We start from the raw sequence: 17,826 nt of genomic DNA, 5'->3' as shown, positions 1-17,826 counted from the left end.
GGTAGCTCAGGGAGGAGGAAAAATAACCCTCCGCCCGCTGATTGTCCCCCGTCAGCTTCTGTAGCTTCACCTCCTGCCACAGCAGCTCCAGCTTTGAGCTACAAATCTCAAGGGGCTGGTGAGGAAATGAGGAGCTGGCAGCTCGGGTTAGTGGCTTCCCTGAGAACAAGAGGTGGAGTGTTCACAAGGTGCATTTCCCTCCCCCGCAGAGCAGGGTGTTTGAAAGAGCTAGGAACAGAACAGTCAGACAAGTTTCAGCCCTAATGTGTGTTTCTGTGGTGTAGGGGTTATCACATTTGCCTAACAGACAAAAGGTCCCTGGTTCAAAGCCAGGCAGAAACACAGGGTCTTCTCTTATTGCCGGGCCCGAGTACATGCAGCTCCTGCTACTCAGACTGTGCCTGGGATAAGCCCAACTCCCATGCGGGGGGGGGGGGTGACATCAGCTGAGAATGCCCCTTGGTGCCAGCCTGGGGAAGCCAGATGGGTCAGGCCAGGCACCTGATGGACACTTCTGTCTCAGCCTCCCCTGCCCTCGGAAGCTGGCGTATGGGGCCGGCTCCTCCTGCTGCTTCCCTTGTGTGACTTGCCCAAGGAGGAAGTGAGGCAGGAATGGGGCAGAGGAGGGAGGCCAAGCTGAGGGGGGCAGGACAAAAGCTCAACATCTCAGTGGGACTCAGTAGGGTGAGCAGAGCCTCTCCCCCTTGTTCTGCCAAAGCCTGTGGGGGTGGGGATGGCTGTGGGGAGGCAGAGTCCTCAAAATCCACCTTCTTTGGCTCCCTTTCCTGCAGGCTCCCTAGAGAGGGATTATGTGCCCCCTGCTGTGAGTCTGAAAACACCTGCCCCCTGGCAGCTCTGTCTCTTGTCTGGCAGTCTGGGAGGGGCTGGGGCCCTGGCAATGCAGAGTCAGGCCTACGCGTGGCTGTAGACAGCAGCAAAGACTTCCAAGAGGAGAAGGCTGAAAATTCAGCATCAAACGTGCCCCCTGCTGTGGTCCTGTAAGGCGACCTTGACAATGAAACGCTATTTCGGGGTCCTAAGGCATCTGTAGTATCTATCCCGTGTGTTAACAGTGCCCTATTATTTTGAAATACAATGGGCTCGCTAGTCCAACGTCCCTGTAAACCTCATTACATGAGGAGGAAGGGACATTTCAGAATAGCAGGTTATTTCGAAATGTGGTGCTGTGTAAACACCAAAGCATTTTTCAAAATAAGATGAAAAAGACAACTTCTGTAGCTCAAAATGTTTACCATATGTCAACCCTCTGTCTACGCTGAACCCTAAACTTGAAATAAGATGCTACATCAGGGCTCTGTTTGCCCTGTTTAGTCCAGAGAACACATCTGCTCTTCCACAAAATTTTTCGGAAGAGCAGACATGATTTTCTGGCATCTCTGTGAACTTCATTTTATGAAGAAGGGATGTTCCAAAAAAGGGTTTTTTCCCCCACATTTGGCCCAGTGTAGACAGGACAAATGTCAGAAAAGCCTCTTCCAAAAAAAGAAGCAGAAAAAGCTATGCAAACTGGGGTTCACAATTTGCCTAGCTTTTTCAGAAGAACAGTGTAGTGTAGACATAGCTTGAGTGTTGCACAGCACTGGTAGGAGACATGGAGGGACAAAAGGGTCCATGGGCATCTGCAGCCTTTCAGAGCAGCCCTTGCCTCCACCCTCGCTGGGGTCTGCTGTACTAAAGCCCATCCTAGTGTCAGCCTAAGGATTGCCCATTCTGTAAAAGCTGCCCTGGAAATGAAGAAGCAGCTAAAGTAACTCTGATGGGATTTGAACCCACAATCTTTAAATCACTGCCCTGGTTCACCCAGAGCACCACAGCTTATAAATCCAACACATTTTCCGTTGTGAGGCAGAGCCTCCCAAACTGTTAGCTTTGCTGTCTCTGATATCTGCTTTGCAGCGTGCCAATTGCTGGGGCAAAAGAAAGGGGAGCCAGGTCTGTTTCTTTTGGGAGAGCAGGTAGGAAGGGGGGGGGACCACTGAGCACTGTGACAGTGAAAACAATTGGGCTATGTCTACACTGGCGGGTTTTGTGCCAGAAATATGCAAATGAGGCTAAGCGTAGCGGCATTGCGCAAGAGGGATTTTCTTGCACAAGAAGGGGCTGTGTAGTTGCTCCTTCTGGCACAAGAGCCTCTTCCACAACAATGGTGGCTCATTAGATATGCAAATGAGGCTCACTCACTCCCTTGGCCACTTGCCACTGCTCCTACCAGCTGCCCGCTAGCCACTCCCTCCAGCCACCCCATCCATGCTGCTGTGGGTGCCAGTGTCTCACCACACTGTGAAATCAGACCAGAGACGGACACTGTCAGTAAACACTCATATCGGAAATGCTCCTGTGGATGCTGGGCCCACCAGAGCCGTGTGCCGCTGCCATCTGCCTGCTCCGTGGACATCTTCCCATTGCAGAGTGCGCGCCGAGCCAGACTGTGACTAGACAGCCCCTCTCTGGGCACCCAGGGGCTACATCTACACTACAGGCTTCTTGCTCAAGAATGGCCGTTCTTGCACAAAAACTTAAGGAGCATCTACACTGCATGCGTGTTCTTGCACAAGTAAATTTATGGCAAAACGTAGGAAAAGAGGGCTTCTTGGGCAAGAGTTATTCCTCTCCCCATGAGGAATAAACCCTCTTGTGCAAGAGCTCTTGCACAAGAAGGTAGTATGAATGGGCAACAGGGTTTTTTTGTGCAAGAAATCCCTCTGGCTAACATGGCCATCAGAGCTTTCCAGCACAAGAGAGTGTGCACACTGCCACGGACATTCTTGCACAAAAGCACATGCTAGTGTGGACGTGCTCTTGCACAAGATGTTTTGCACAAGAACTTCTACACAAAACAGTTCTTGTGTAAGAAGCCTGCAGGGTAGATGTAGCCAGGGGGTGTTTGGGTTTGTTACGAGCACTGAGCTTTGTACAACAGCCCAGGGAACATTGTGAAAAGCCAAAATCTTCCAGCCCTGGATGTCCCCAGCCAGCAAGTGGCACAATGGTTCCTGGCAGTGATGGCTTTGGGTAATTGGTAATAAATGCTATCAGCTCAAATGAGGTGGCCGAGTGGTTAAGGCGATGGACTGCTAATCCATTGTGCTCTGCATGCATGGGTTCAAATCCCATCCTCACTGGATGTTTTCAGCCCTTCCTCTTGCTTCTCCGAGACCTCTCTTCAGTTCAGTGCCAGCCCCTCCTGTAACCCTGCCTGCCCCAGCCCCTCCCACTGCAGCCTGGGGAAAGGGGAAATCTCTACAGAGACACTCCCAGCTGGGACCCTCAATCCCTTCTGCCCTCAAGGGGAAACCTCACAAAGGAGATTCCAGGCAGCCAGGCCATGGGGGTCTCTGAAATGCCCCGACCCTGCAGCCTGTCCCACCTGGCTGTTGCCATGGTCCCTCTGTGAGGTCACTGCCTCCCAACCAATGAGCTGAGGTGCTGCACAAGGCCCTTGTGATGTCACTGCTACCTCCCAGGGCTCATGTCCTGCCCCCAGCCAGCCCCTTGGCATGTGTGAGCTGCTCCCCCTCCCCCCGTCACTCAGGGCTGGTTCTGGGGCTCACACAGGGAACATCAGAGGCTGCTCAGGGGGCCACACGCCCCCAAGGTCACCTTTTAAATGTCAGGGCAAGCCAGGATCTATCCTGTCCCTTCCCCAAGACCCCAACTTCCCCACCCCTTTGCTGAGCCCCTGCCCTCCCCAAACCTTTCCATGGACTCTTGGTTACTAATGGACACTCACCACTAATGACATAATCACACCCCACACATTTTGCTAGGGCTGCAGCTGGGGAGAACAGTTTAATTTAAATAAACAGATTAAGCGTTTGAACTGTCTCATGTTAGTTGATCAAACTTCATTTGAAATAAAGGAAAACATTACGGCCAGCACACAAGGTTTCAGTGTCGCTTTATTTATGGCAGGGGTGGGGAACCTTTTCTGGGTCGGGGGACCACTGACCTGCAGAAAATTGGGGGCCACAAAAGTGAGAAACAAAAAACCTCCTCCAAAGGCCCCCAGCCCTCTCTCATGTGGCCCCTAACTCAGACACCTCACTCCTCTGGCGTTCCAGCCCCATGGCGTGAGGGGAGGGACATGCAGGACTGAGGTTCACATTTACTTTTCTGGGGCAGCAGAACTAGTGGATTTTGTGGACCTGCTTAGTCTATTGGTTTCTAATCGAAAACCTGAACCACTCAGCCGCCTCAGCCCTCATCTGAGCAGTGTCAGAGGGCTGGGGAAATTGGTAAATAATCCCAGTGCCCAGGCCTGATGGCTCCTGCCCCACAGAATTCACACAGCAAACCTGGCTCCCAGAGCACAGGGGGAGTTGGGGGGCTCATTGCTGGGCCATGGGGTGAAGCATTAAACCAGCCCCCTCCTGTGGGGCTGTGAGTGTTGCTGTCCCTGCTGTACAGACAGGGCCATGGAGACAGGGAGAGATTCACTGAACAGGCCAAGGTCGCCTAGCGAGTTAGAGCCAAGATCTGCCCCCAGCTCCCTTCTCCTCCCACCGACGTGCTGACTCCCTCGCTGCCATGGGACTGTTTGCATTGGCCTCTTCTCTCTGGAACCAGGTTTAAGCCACAGCTGAGGCTCTGGTCAGGGGGCTGGGTATGGGGGGGGGGGGTCTGAGTGTGGGAGGGGGAGTGTGTGTTCCTCTGGTTCAGATTTTCCCTTTCTTCTACCCCAGCAATTGCCCTGCTGCAAAGCAGAGTGAAGAGATGAGGGTTGCTGTGAGCTGGGATGCAATAGTCAGGGTCTTGGACTTCTAAGCTGTAGCCATTAGTGTGAGCTAGACTAGTCATTCCAAGGCTGTGGGTTCAAATCCCACCGGAGTCACTTTAGCTGCTTTCTGATTTCCAAAGCAGCTTTTACAGACCAGGCTGGACCTGCCCCTGTTGCATGATGAGAGTGTCAGGAAGCTTGTGATCCCAAGACCTGTGTGAGAGACTGCCCTGGGGGGGTTCACAAGAGAGAGCCCCTGGGTACCACACACGGGCCACGGAGACCTGCTCCGTGGTCAGCTGGGTGCGAGAGACGTGCCTGAGACTCCTGGTGGGTGTGTGGGCCCTGCCGTGCCCTTCCTTGAAAGAGACGGGACAAACACAGCCCTGGTTGACAGGGGCTGTGACACTCTAGCAGCGGGGCTGTCCAGCCTTTCAGCTGGATTCAGACCAGGCCGGTCGGAGCCTCTTGCGCTCACCAAGGGGGATTTTGCACTTGCTGCCTTGGGAGCCAGGCTCACATTGCAGAGCTCCCACAGGGCAGGGTTTGGGTCTCAGGGTTTGGGTTGGAGTCCCTGGGATGGGGGAGGGGGCTTTGGTCCCTTCCTGAGGGCACAGAATTAACAAGAGAGAATTCCTTCCCCTGCAGCAAGCTGAGTTGGCCAAAGAGTTAGTAACAGAATATTTGCCCAAGTTTAAATTCAGAAAAGAAAAGCCTCTGTGGTGTAGCCATCACTGTGTTTGTTTAACATAGTTCAAAGCCCTATAGAAATACAGGTTCTTGAGGTGCCCTCTCTGATGGGACAGACATGTTCTACTCTGAGCTGGGGGTCTCAGGGCTTGGGTACCTTGTTGCCTTACTCAGGGTTGTGCAGAGGTGTCCTGGAAGCTCTGGTCGAAGGCTCTTTCACAGGCGAGTTATTCTTGCTGGTCTCCTTGGACCCCAGTTTATATAGTGAAAATTGAGTCCTGCTTAGCAATATTTTAACCAATTATTTTAGCATAATTTTATTAACCAGTCATAAGATACTATTGTGATTTACCTAACCAATCGTACTCCACCACCTTAGTTGATTTACATCTAGCAAAATTAATTATACAGCAGACAGAAACAGATCCAAACCAGACAGCGACCACACAGACAAACAATAGGAAAGGGAGGACAAGAATCATATAATGCCCATTGCACAACCACAACTATTGATAAGCAGTTTCTTGCCAGACAAAACGGTGTTTAACTAAGTTTTCTCTACCCATCTTGAGGTCTGTTTCTTATCTGGTACCAGGGGGTGCCATTAGGACAGGATCCCCTTCTCACAGCCTAGTGTGACACTATTTCAGTGTCATTTAGCTGCAATATGAGTATGTGACTCCAGGCTTTACAGCTAATTGCTGCTGCTCTTGAGTCTGGCTGCAGAAGAAGGCTTTAGTTTAGACCTACTGAATAGCTACAGGCCTTCCAATAGGGTTACAGAGAAATCACATTGTTACAAATGAGCTTTCCAGGCCAAAGATAGAAGGAAACCCTCAGGGGTGTTTCTAGACCAAGGTTCATTCAATTGATTTGTTTTTTTGTGGACTTGACCCTTCCACACCTCCAGAGACTCTAGAACAAAGAACACACATGAGAAGAACCCAACTTTCTTCCTTTTGCTGTGACATGGATGGATCTAGCTCAGGTTTCACTCAGGGGGTCTGTCTGCATGTGAAGTACCTGTGACAACCGTTGTGCTCCTCTGCCCCTCATCAGCAATGCCATCTACTTTGGGGAGCAGTTGCCCTGAGACTTGCAGTAGGGGTAACCTGGACAAACCAGCATTTGTCAAGCACCCTTCAATAGCTCAGCTGGCAGAGCGGAGGACTGTAGCGTGTGCTTGGCAAGTGATCCTTAGATTGCTGGTTCAACTCCGGCTCGAAGGAGTGAGTCTTTTCCCTCCAGCCTGGCCTTAGCAGAAGGCAACCAAGTGGTTGCCTTGGGTCCATGTCTTCAGAACCCTGCACTGTAATTGACAAAACAATGGTGGGGAGGAGCTGCCAATCACATTTCTTGGGCTGTGCAAGTTCTGTCCACACACAAAAGTTCTTTTGGAACAATGGCCGTTATTCCACAACAACAATGCAAGAGTCTACACAGCAATTCCATTATTTTGAAATGATTCTGAAGTATCAGACGGCTTATTCCGACTTCTGCAAACCTCATTCTACAAAGAATAACACCTGTTCCCAATTAGCTATTTCAAAATAAGGCCTGTGTAGATGCGCCACTGTTGCTAGTTTGAACTAGCCCCTTCTTGTGGACATACTAACTTATTCTTCTGAGACAGGTCGTCTACACTGGGGAGCCTGCCTCAGACTATTCTGAGGTTTCCCTGCAGTGTAGACGTGCTAGTTCGAAATAAACTATTTTGGAATCACTATTCAAGGACAGCTTATTCCAAAATAAATGTGCCGTGTAGTCGTAGCCAGAGGGATGAAGCAGCAGGAGGAAAGCCAGGAGTGCAGAGGCCAGCCTGAAAACTGAGTGTCCCTAATGCCCATGAAGAGGTCAGTGTGTAGGGCCCATGGTGTAAGGGGCAGCACTCAGGACTTTGAATCCTGCAATCTGAGTTCAAGTTTCAGTGGGACCTGCTGGTTTGAGCTTGTTATTGTGAGGTTTTTTTGCACAGCTATGTCTATGCTGCAGGCTTTTTGGGCAAGAATGGCCATTCTTGTGCAAAAACTAGCCGAGTGTTTACCCTGCATGTGCATTCTTGTGCAAGAAAATGTACAGTAAACCATTGGAAAAGAGGGCTTCTTGCACAAGAAGGCAGTGTGCACAGGCAAGAGGGATTTCGTGTACCTAAAACAGCCATTAGAGCTTTCCTGCACAAGAGCGTGTTCACAGATGCTCTTTATAAGGAGATAAACCATTTCATAGAGCTGGAAGGAACTTTGAGAGGTTATCTAGTCCACTCCCCATGCTCATGGCAGGGCGAAAAGACATCCCTGACAGATTTTTCTCAGATGTCTCTGTATGGCCCTTTCAAAGATTAAACTCATAACCCTGGGTTTAACAGGCCAAAGCTCAAACCACTGAACTATTTCACCCTCTTGGACCAAACTGCATGGCAGCGTGGATGTGCTCTTGAGCAAGAACTCGGGCCGAGAACAGTGCTCCCTGTGCACTGGCCTTTTATCTGGGTGCTGGCAGGGGGGTGAGAGGTGGCAGGTACCGATGGGTAACAGGTTCAAAGGCGCATACAGAGAAGCCAGCAACTGCATCTCTGCAAGTGACCTCACTGTGCACAGCTCAGCTTTTCAAAAACACTCTCCTCCTGTCTGCGCCTAACACCAGTGTTAGCGACTGAGGAGTCCTGTCTGGGGGGAAATGGCAGTTCCAGGGGACACTTGTCCAGTGTTCAAACATCTCACAGATAACATGGCAAGAAGGAAGCCAAAGAGACTCACACCTACTAGGAAACATCACAACTACCACCTTCAATGGGACTTGAACCCACAATCCTGTCATTAGGACACCAATGCATTGTCCATTAGGCCACAGTAGTGGCACTAAAATGACAGAAATTCCCTCTTCCCAATACACATTCCTCAACTTTTAGATGGCAGATTCGAGCTGTTGGAAGGATCCAGAAACACAGGAAGGGCTGAAAATCAGCTCTCAGGAGGCACCTCCAGCTGCCCCCAGAGTGTAGGTCACCCCACACTAGCCATGGCGAATCTCAATACCTTGACATCTCGTCTCCCACCCAAAGCCAGGAGCTTGTCTCCCACAGCCGCAGCCTCAGCAGGGAGCCGCACTAGTGCTCACGCTGCTCCTGGGGAAAGGAACGGGTCCCACAGGGGCTGGAGCTGGCGGAGAATGGGCAGTTGTCATTCAAGGGGAAGTATAAAATGCAGCCACGTTGCTGAGGGCAGGGAGAGCAGCTGGTGCTGTGCTGGTGGCACCGTGGGACATCCCTGGGGGAGCTCTGCAATGTGACCCTGGCTCCCAAAGCAGCAAGTCCAGAATCCCCCTCGATGAGCACGAGAGACTCTGACCCGTCTGGTCTGAATCTGGCTGAAGGGCTCAAGTGCCCCAGTTCTGTAGTGTCAGAGGCCAGAAAGACATAGGAAAAAGTAAACAAAGTCCACCACAAGGCACCACTGGGAGTTGAACCCAGGATCTCCTGTTTACTAGACAGGTGCTTTAGCCAGCTAAGCCATGGTGCCTTCCATGTGTAGTTTGGTGAAACTATTCTACTCTATGGTCCCAGACAACACCTTTGCCTCCCAAAGTGCAGCCATTCCCCATTTCCCTCCAGCCCTGGTGGTGTCTGGCTCCCTGGGCACAGAAGGCTACAGCTCAGTGGGGAGCGGCTCTGACATGCACATCTCCACCAGCTGCTTGGCCTGGGGAGTTGGCCTTGAGATTTAGCATCACTGAGGGGAGGGAGAAGTGCAGCAAACATTGATTGTCTGGATTGTAAACCCCTGGCTCTCAGGGTTTGGGTTGGAGACCCAGGTGGGGGCCTGGCCTCCTGCAGGTTGGTCCTTTCCTGAGGGCACAGAATTAAGAGAGAATTCCTTTGCCCTGCACAAACTGGGTTGGCCAAAGTGTAAGTAACAAATGTTTTGTTCACATACAAGTAGAGGAGATCAGTCTCCCACAGTAGTGGTGGCCAATTGGTTAAGGAGTTTGATTAGAAACCCCTTGCAACCTCATTCAGAGGCTCCTGACAAGTCTGTCTCCTGTGTCCCTCTCCACCTCAGTCCCAGTGTGTGCATGATTTCATATCTGAGGAAACTCCTTTTTGTCTGCCAATCCTTCCCGAGCAAGCTGTACCCTTCTGTGCCAATATTCCAGTCGTGTATTATCCCACCAAGTCCCTGTCATACCAACTTTTTCCTGCTTATTACCCATCATTCCTGTGTGTCTGTACCAGCATCTAAGCCACATATTAGAGTTTTCTTCCCAGTGGTCCTGTGTTGCTCCTTTATCTCTGCAGTTACAGCCTGTGATCTCTCCCATTTCTGGCCCATCCCCCAGGTGTCCATGTTGTTCACTTACCTCTGGGCTTTGGGCACCTGCCCCCATCAAACCTAGTTTAAAGCCTCCTCACTAGGTTAGCCAGTCTGCACCCAAATACTCTTCCCTTCTTCAACAGGTGAATCCCGTCCCTGCTGAGTAGCCCTTCCTGCAACAGCATCCCATGGGCAAGGAAGCCAAAGCCCCCTGCCCACTGAGCTGTAGCTTTCTGTGCCCAGGGAGCCAGACACCGCCAGGGCGGGAAGGCTGGAGGGAAATGGCTGCATGTTGGGAGTCAAAGGTGTTGTCTGGAACCTTAAAGTAGAATTTTACACCAGTATGTGAGGGGGGCACCGTGGCTTAGCTGGCTCCGGGGTCTCAAGCAGAACACTGGGCGGGGGGGGGCACATGTCTCCTTGAGGCAGGTTCCTCACTCCCACGTCCCAGACACGTACTGTGGCACAAAGAGGAAGGGTCCCTGCACAAAGTGGCTATGTCCACATTGGCATGATTTTCGGAAAAGTATGTCTAGATTGGCAGGATGCTTTTCCGCAAAAGCACTTTTTGCGGAAAAGCATCCATGGCCAATCTAGATGCGGTTTTCTGCAAAAAAGCCTCGATTGCCATTTTGGCGATGGGAGCTTTTTTGTGGAAAACAGTACTGTGCTGTCTGCACTGGCCCTTTTGTGCAAAAGTCTTTCGGAAATGACTTTTGCCTGAACGGGAGCAGCATAGTATTTCCGGAAAAGCACTGACGATCTTAAATGAGATCGTCAGTGCTTTTCCGGAAATTCAAACGGCCAGTGTAGACAGCTGGCAAGTTTTTCCGCAAAATCATCTGGTTTTGAGGAAAACCTTGCCAGTCTAGACACAGCCAGTGTGTCACAGGGATAAGCGTTATCCCGGGAACAAGCAGCACCCTGCAGAAGAGACACCCCTGGTCTGGAGCCAACAAACCCAGGAGCCGCACAACTCAGGATCCCCAAGGGCACTGACACAGACTCAGACTCCCTGGCACAGGAGAATCCCAAGCCTCAGTTCTGCCGGCCAGCGGTTTCCCCTCTTCCGCTTCTTGTCAGCTCCCTGCAAAACACCTCACAACGGTAGGTGAGGCTGAGTGGGGATAAACCCAGCTGTGCTGTAGAGCGGCTGTTAGACGGGGAAAGAGAGGTGCTCCTGCCGCCTCCCTGAGCAACTCACACATGTAAGAAAACTGCAGTTGAAGGTATTTGCACAGCGGTCAGGCTGGCCAAGTTGTCTAAGGTGCCACACTCAAGTTTCTGTGTTTCTGTCCCCCCCCACCTGAGACTCTGTTTGATTGAGACCCCAGAGCCCTCCCTTGGGCTGCCTGGCATGTGGGGACTCAGGTCTAGTGGTGGATTTGCAGAGTCCCACAACAGCTGCTGCCAGCGTGCGGATGTGCACGTCTGTCTGGGGTTACTGGGGACCGGCCTGATTGGGTGAGTCCCGGATTCTGTTCCTGCCATGATGGACATCCATCTGATTAACCCCCTTCACTTCCAGCCCTTCCTGAGAGTTGCTGCTTCCTTGACTAGATGGCCAGCCGGGTCCATTCCGTAGCGCTGCCGGAGAGGGAGCTTTCCCAATCTCCACTGGTATTTCCTGGGGCTTTGTGTAGGGGATTGGGCTTGGCCATCTTCTATTTTGGAAATGCCTCTTCTTTGGAAAGCAGCTCCCAGGAGTTCATGGAACTTCTTCTTCTCAGCTTGGGAAAGGGACAAGCAAGGGGCGATGGGACAGGGGTTTATGTGATGATGACAGGGGTGCAGAAAGCAAATAAGGAATTATTTTTTCACCTACTTAAGAACCAGGGTGACAGAATGAAACTGGTAAGTAACCAAGTTACAAAGGAAGCATTTTTGCTCCCAGTGGAACTCCTTGCCAGAGGATGTTGTGAAGATGAAATCTACAAGAAAGTCCAAAGAAGAACTGGATGATTTAATGTAAATGTCAATCAATGGCATTTCACCAGGATGGACAGAGCTGGTGTCCCTAGCTGGTGTATTCCAGAAGCTGGGAATGGAGGGATCACTTAATAACTGTCTGTCCTGAGGATTCCCTCGGGACAATGAAATTGGCTGCTGTCATGAGACAGGATCCTGGGCTAGCTGGACAACTGGCAGGGCCCAGTCTGGTTGCTTTGATGTCCTGTGAAAGGCTAGTGTAGGTAAGCAAAGATGTTTGTGCCTTGTGTCCCTGATGCTATAGCAGTTAGGATCCAGCATGCTCACTGCTGTGGCTTTGGTTCAACTCCTAATCAGGGAAACTGTTGTCAACTTTCACATAACAGTTCCCTTGCCATTTTTCTCGCCACATGTTACAGCCAGACTGTGACCCAAAAGGTTCCCACCTCACCCACACTGCTAAGACAACACTTACCATTTTCAGAAGGGGCAGAGCTGGGTGACTCCAACTGCCCCTCCCCTCTCCTGCATGGGCAGCGCTACAGGAAACTCCATGGCGCACACAGCACTAGCCCAGCGCAGTGTTCAGTTTGGCTGTTGGAGGAGACAACACAGAACTGGCTCCCGCCCCCACTCAGTAACCTGGGGAAATGACCCACCAGGCCTGGGCCCCTCGGAGAGGCAACGATTCCCCACTGGCCAGGGCAGAGCCTCCCTCTGACACAGTCATGGAGCCTTCTCCCCCTGGTCCTGCCTCCCCCTTCACTCAGCTCTCACTGCTCGGTGCTGCCAGGGAGGGGCCTCACTGCGAGAGCCGCCTGGGCAGGTTCCTGCCACAGAGACACGTCCCAGAGCAGGACGGATGCTCAGACCGACACTGAGTGTTGCTCAGCGCTGGGGTGAGACAGGGAAGGACAAAAGGGTCTAACGGCGCCTGCAGCCTTTCAGAACAGCCCCCGGCCCCACCCCCAAGTACCAGCCCTTCCCTCTGCCTCTGCTGGGCACTGTCTGGACTCAGGGCTCCCCAGTGCCAGCCTAAGGGCTCTGGAGAGGACAGGGCAGCTCCAGGGGCAGAGTCCTTTCTTCTGCAGTAGTTCAAACCCAGCCTCTTGGCTCGAACTGACGTTACTCCTCATTTTTTGCCCTCCGTGCCTCCCCACCCTCCAAACACACCCCAACACATCCCCTTCCCACTTTCCTCTCCCCCTCCCCCTGCTGGTAACACAAACAGGACTTTTCCCTGTTGAAAGAACAAACTCTCTGGTATTTATGTGGGGAATGTAGAACTGGGGAGGGGCTGGGGAAAAACCCTGGGAGGGGGAGGAGTCTGGGAGGAAGGGCTAAGGCTGGCACCTTCCTCTGATGGTCCCACTGCCTCATGTCAGGGGCCTCAGCAGCACTGGGGGGTGGCTCCAGGGGGAGAAGCTGGTTCAGAGGAACTTGAGCTGCTGGGCCACTGAAGCAGGCCCCTAGCAGCAGCCTCTGTGCAGGGCTCACACGCTCTAGGCCTCCCGGTCATATTGAGTCTCCCCCTGTGGCTTGGGCTCCAGAGCCTGCCCCCCACCTGGTGCCTTGAGGTAGCCACTGCAGCATCAGTTTAAAGGAGCAAACAACAGCAGTGATGTTGTGGTTGGGCATCAGTTCCCTTGCTTATGGGGACAGGAAGCCAGGCCAAGGCCCTTTTAGCCACTGGGGCTGTGCAGACTGGAGCCTCCCCCTACCAGATCTCTGCCCTGCTTCCTGCAAAGCTCACATTTTTGCTTGTTTCTTCTTCCCTGTCCATAGCAGGCAGCTAAAGAGAGGGATGTCACCAAACCAAACAGCCCTGTGGCCAGCATGGGGCTTGAACCCATGACCTTGGTGTTATTAGCACCACACTCTAACCAGCTGAGCTAACCGGCCAATAAAAATACAGCTCACCAGTGGCCCTTTCAAGAAAGGAGCCTCAGGCAGCTGCAGCGATGTCTCTGAAGCTGCCAATGGCTCTTCTCTGACAGGGCCACTGGCGACTCACTGTGATGTGCGCTGGCTAGTCCAGCTGGTTTGAGGGTTGGTCAAGGTGGCTGGCGGCCGGCAGACCCAGGGCAAAGAGGCAGCAGGAATCTCTTGCTGCCAGCACCTTGCCTCCCAGCTTCTTCCCTGCTAGCAGCAGCCGCAGCCCCTTTCGGCCCCTGGGTCAGCCCAGAAAGGGAGGCGGGAATGGGGCCTCAGATTACAGGATTCAGAGCACTGTTCTTAACACCAACCACCCCTCACTCAACTGGGCCAAACTGGTGCCCCAGTTCATGCCCACTGGGACCTGTTTTACTTGGTTTCCTTCCACCCAGAGCCCCCTTCTTCTCCTGGTCTGCGAGGAGCATCACTGGGATCCTTTCTCATATCCCAGCACAGGGCCATCTCTCCAGTGACAGGAGACGGGGCTGGTTTCAGGATTTCTTTTAGCGCAGCATGAAGCAAGGGGAGACAGAGGAAAATCAACCCCGTTTGCAAGCTTTGTGTGACAGGAGGGGTGTGAGCTGGGGAGCCTGCCCCCCCAGAAGGTACATTTGGTTGCACCCAGGGGCAGCAAGAATTCAGGCCCTCAGGCCAGTGCATTGGGGACAACGTGTGAGCCCTTCCATGAGCATTTTCTGCTCCTACTGGGGAAGGCAGCTGGGCAGGACCAGCCTGCAGCCCACGTCCCTTTCAGCCCCAGGTGCAGGAGGTAACAGAGAGGGGAGGAAAGTCCATGGCCAGAGCCTCCTCCCAGCTGTCTGGCCCTGCGCAGAGTCTGTGCATGATGGAGCCTCTCCCAGCAGGCCGATGGCCTGTTCTCTGCAAAGTGCTCAGCCTGTTTCATTCCTTTGCAGGAGCGAGTGGGATACATGCGCCCTGTTCCTCACTGACAGGAGTGTCTTCCTCCCTTGGTTTCACACAGGGTCTGTCCTCCTTCCAGGGAGGAATGCAAATCCAGATGAGTGAAATTTCAAATGAAACATGGATTTGAACTTCCTGAGCTTCATTTGCATAATTTCAAACACCAAGTCCAATTGAGACCCACTAAATCAAACCCAGAGGCACCCCCACCAGCACTGCATTGGAGCATTTCCATTTGCGCCACATTCTGGGTCCTGCCCAGCTGCCTTCCCCAGTGGGAGGAGAAAATGCTCATGGAAGGGCTTTTTCCAGAAGAGCAGTGCAGTGTAGACACAGCCTGAGCGTCGCTCAGCACTAGCAGGAAACAGGGAAGGACAAAACAGTCTAACGGCACCTGCAGCCATTCAGAACAACCCCCAGCCCCAACCCCAAGGACCAGTCCTTCCCTCCACCCTCCCTGGGATCTGCTGGACAGGTCCAGACGCAGGCATGGGCGAGCCCGGTAGCTGCCCAGGATGTCAACCGATGTGGGGTGCCCGATGGCAGATGCATCCCTTACAGCTGCCATCAGGCGTCACGTGCCCAGCTCCCGCAGCACCTTCTCACCCGCATCCCTATGGTGCATGCCAGCAATGCTCTCCCCCCACAGACGCAGGCCCCACACGGGCAAGGCTTGCTGCTGGAAACTGTCTGGATTCAAGCCCACCCCAGCGCCAGCCTAAGGATTGCTGGTCTATAAAAGCTGCCTTGGAAATGAGGAAGCAGCTAAAGTGACTCTGATGGGACTTGAACCCACAACCTTTGAATATCATAGTATGCTTACACCAGCTCCCTGCAGCTTAGAAGTCCAACGTGCTTTCCATTGCACCACAGAGCCTGATTGATACCTCCACTCTGCTTTGTAGCATGTACATTGCTGGGCGAAAAGAAAGGGGAGGCAGGTCTGTCTCTTTTGGGAGAGCAGGTAGAAAGAGGGAGGGGGCCACTGAGCCCCCGCCAGGGAAAATAAGAGATAAGAACTGAGCTGCACCTGAAGAATGTGGGCATTGACCCCACTGCATTTTGGTTGCTAAGCAAGTGCTCTATCAGCTGAGCTGAGCTAGCTCTCCTACCTGTGAAAGATGCATCTGCCTCACCTCCCCTGTTCCAGAGCTGCCCGAGGCTCCTTTCTGAAAGGGCCACTTGTGGGACTGACACCCGTGGGCCGGCTAGTTCGGAGGTTTAGGACGTGGTGCTCATATCACACTGACGCATCTTAAGAGCAAGCCCCTTATTTCAAACCATAACGGGCTCGCTATTCTGAAGTCCCTGCAAACCTCATGGTGCGAGGAGTGAGGGATGTTTCAGAACAGCGATTTATTTGGAACTAAGTGCTGTGCAGCCAGCGGCAAATTACAAAATAAACTATTTCAAAATTGACTCGAAATAAGCTACCCAATTGCATCGCTTATTCTGAGCTATGGGACGCACCCCTAGTGAGTTAGAGCCCAGCTCTGCCCCCAGCTCCTTGCCCACCCACCCACGTACTGACTCCCTCGCTGCTATGGGGCTGTTTGCATTGGCCTCTTCTCTCTGTAGCCAGGCTTCAGCCAGGACTGAGACTCAGGCAGGAGAATGTGACCCGGCTCCCTGCACCTGGGCCCTGCATTTCTCATCCCTTCAGAGACAGATGACTGTACGTTATGAAATGTTGTTGTTGTTGTTGTTGCCTTGGAAACTCCCCACAGACCTTCCCCTGAGGGCCCGGGCAGCTGCTCACATTGCACAGCTCATTTCAAGGTGAGGTGCTGTGTAGACACACCCAGCCTGTTGAGGGCCAGCCTGCTGGGGGGAGGCTCTGGTTACTCTCTTTCCTTGTCTCTCTCAGACTGCATCTACACTGCAGGGCTACGTCTACACTGCAGGTTTTTTGAGCTGTTCACTGCAGCTGTTCTTGCCCAAAATCTTGCAGAGTGTCTACACTGCAGGCATGTTTTTGCTCAAGTAAATTTATAGTTCAGCATCAGACAACAGGGCTTCTTGTGCAAGAGTTATTCCTCTCCCCAAGAGAAATAAGCCCTCTTGCGCAATCACTCATCCACAAGGAGGCAGTGTGAACAGGCAACAGGGGTCTCTTGCTCAAGAAAGCCCTGTGGCTAAAATGCCCATCAGAGCTTTCTTGGAAGGAGAGTGTCCACACTGCCATGGGCTCTCTTGCATAAAAGTACTTTTCTTGTGCAAAAGCACATGGCAGTGTGGACGCACTGTTACACAAGACCTTTGCACAAGAATTCTTGCACAAAACAGTTCTTGAGCAAGAAGCCTGCAGGGCAGATGTAGCCAGGGGCTGTTTGGGTTTGTTCAGTGCCAGCCCCTCCTGCACCCCTGCCTGCCCCAGCCCCTCCCACTGCAGCCTGGGGAAAGGGGAAATCTCCACAGAGACACTCCCAGCTGGGACCCTCAATCCCTTCTGCCCTCAAGGGGAAACCTCACAAAGGAGATTCCAGGCAGCCAGGACATGGGGGTCTCTGAGATGCTGCAGCCTGTCCCACCTGGCTGTTGCCATGGATCCTCTGTGAGGTCACTGCCTCCCAGCCAATGAGCTGAGGTGCTGCACAAGGCCCTTGTGATGTCACTCCTGCCCCTGGCCAGCCCCTTGGCATGTGTGAGCTGCTCTCCCTGCCCCCCTCACTCAGGGCTGGTTCTGGGGCTCAAGCAGGGAACATCAGAAGCTGCTCAGGGGGCCACATTGCTAGGCCAGGGGCCCTCCTGTGGGGCTGTGAGTGTTGCTGTCCCTGCTGTACAGACAGGGCCATAGAGCCTCAGGAGGCTGCAGTGGTGGGAGACACTTCCCTGGTTTCGGGAGGGAGACGAGACGTCAAGGCCCATGACTTGGAGCCAGCTACAGATACCCATGGAAAGCTGATTTTCAGAGGGGTGTGATCAGCCCTTCCTGTGTATCTGTCTTCTTGAAAGGGGATTAATCAGGAGCTAAAAGTTAAAGAAGGAACATTTAGAAGGGTGAATTTCTTTCCCTGACAATGTTTTCTTTTTGCCCCAGTGGTCTAATGGACAAGGCACTGGCCTCCTAAGCCAGGGATTGTGAGTTCAAGTCCCACCTGGGGTGACAGGTTTCCTTTCACTGACAAGGAGTTTACATCCTTTTGCTCTCAGAAAGGACGCTCCACAGTTGTCTCCCTCCGAGCAGAAGTTGTTCAGACCCCTCACTAGCCAATGCTGGTGTTAGGTGCAAATCTGAGTGCTGAAAGCCCAGGTATTCAAAGTCAGAACAAAGGGGCGCATTTTGCTCTAGAAGGTCCAGAA

The 17,826-nt window shown here is 52.7% G+C and overlaps 6 non-coding genes across 6 annotated transcripts; 3 read left to right on the top strand and 3 right to left on the bottom strand.

Annotated features, from left to right (window-relative positions):
- Positions 1 to 269: 269 nt before the first annotated feature.
- On the top strand, positions 270 to 342 carry TRNAV-AAC (transfer RNA valine (anticodon AAC)). The gene has a single exon. It is a non-coding gene; the product is annotated as a tRNA-Val (tRNA).
- A 2,719-nt stretch (positions 343 to 3,061) lies between these two features.
- TRNAS-GCU (transfer RNA serine (anticodon GCU)) lies at positions 3,062 to 3,143 on the top strand. The gene has a single exon. It is a non-coding gene; the product is annotated as a tRNA-Ser (tRNA).
- Positions 3,144 to 8,872: 5,729 nt separating this feature from the next.
- Positions 8,873 to 8,946, bottom strand: TRNAT-AGU (transfer RNA threonine (anticodon AGU)). Its single transcript has one exon. It is a non-coding gene; the product is annotated as a tRNA-Thr (tRNA).
- Positions 8,947 to 13,495: 4,549 nt separating this feature from the next.
- TRNAI-AAU (transfer RNA isoleucine (anticodon AAU)) lies at positions 13,496 to 13,569 on the bottom strand. Its single transcript has one exon. It is a non-coding gene; the product is annotated as a tRNA-Ile (tRNA).
- Positions 13,570 to 15,294: 1,725 nt separating this feature from the next.
- Positions 15,295 to 15,400, bottom strand: TRNAR-UCU (transfer RNA arginine (anticodon UCU)). Its single transcript has 2 exons — positions 15,364 to 15,400; positions 15,295 to 15,330 (listed from the first exon to the last, which is right to left on the bottom strand). It is a non-coding gene; the product is annotated as a tRNA-Arg (tRNA).
- A 2,156-nt stretch (positions 15,401 to 17,556) lies between these two features.
- Positions 17,557 to 17,629, top strand: TRNAR-CCU (transfer RNA arginine (anticodon CCU)). Its single transcript has one exon. It is a non-coding gene; the product is annotated as a tRNA-Arg (tRNA).
- Positions 17,630 to 17,826: the final 197 nt, after the last annotated feature.

The sequence above is a fragment of the Pelodiscus sinensis genome, chromosome 31 (genome assembly GCF_049634645.1).
Source record: "Pelodiscus sinensis isolate JC-2024 chromosome 31, ASM4963464v1, whole genome shotgun sequence".
Classification (NCBI taxonomy): domain Eukaryota; kingdom Metazoa; phylum Chordata; order Testudines; family Trionychidae; genus Pelodiscus; species Pelodiscus sinensis.
This window is presented reverse-complemented; position numbering and strand designations above follow the sequence as displayed.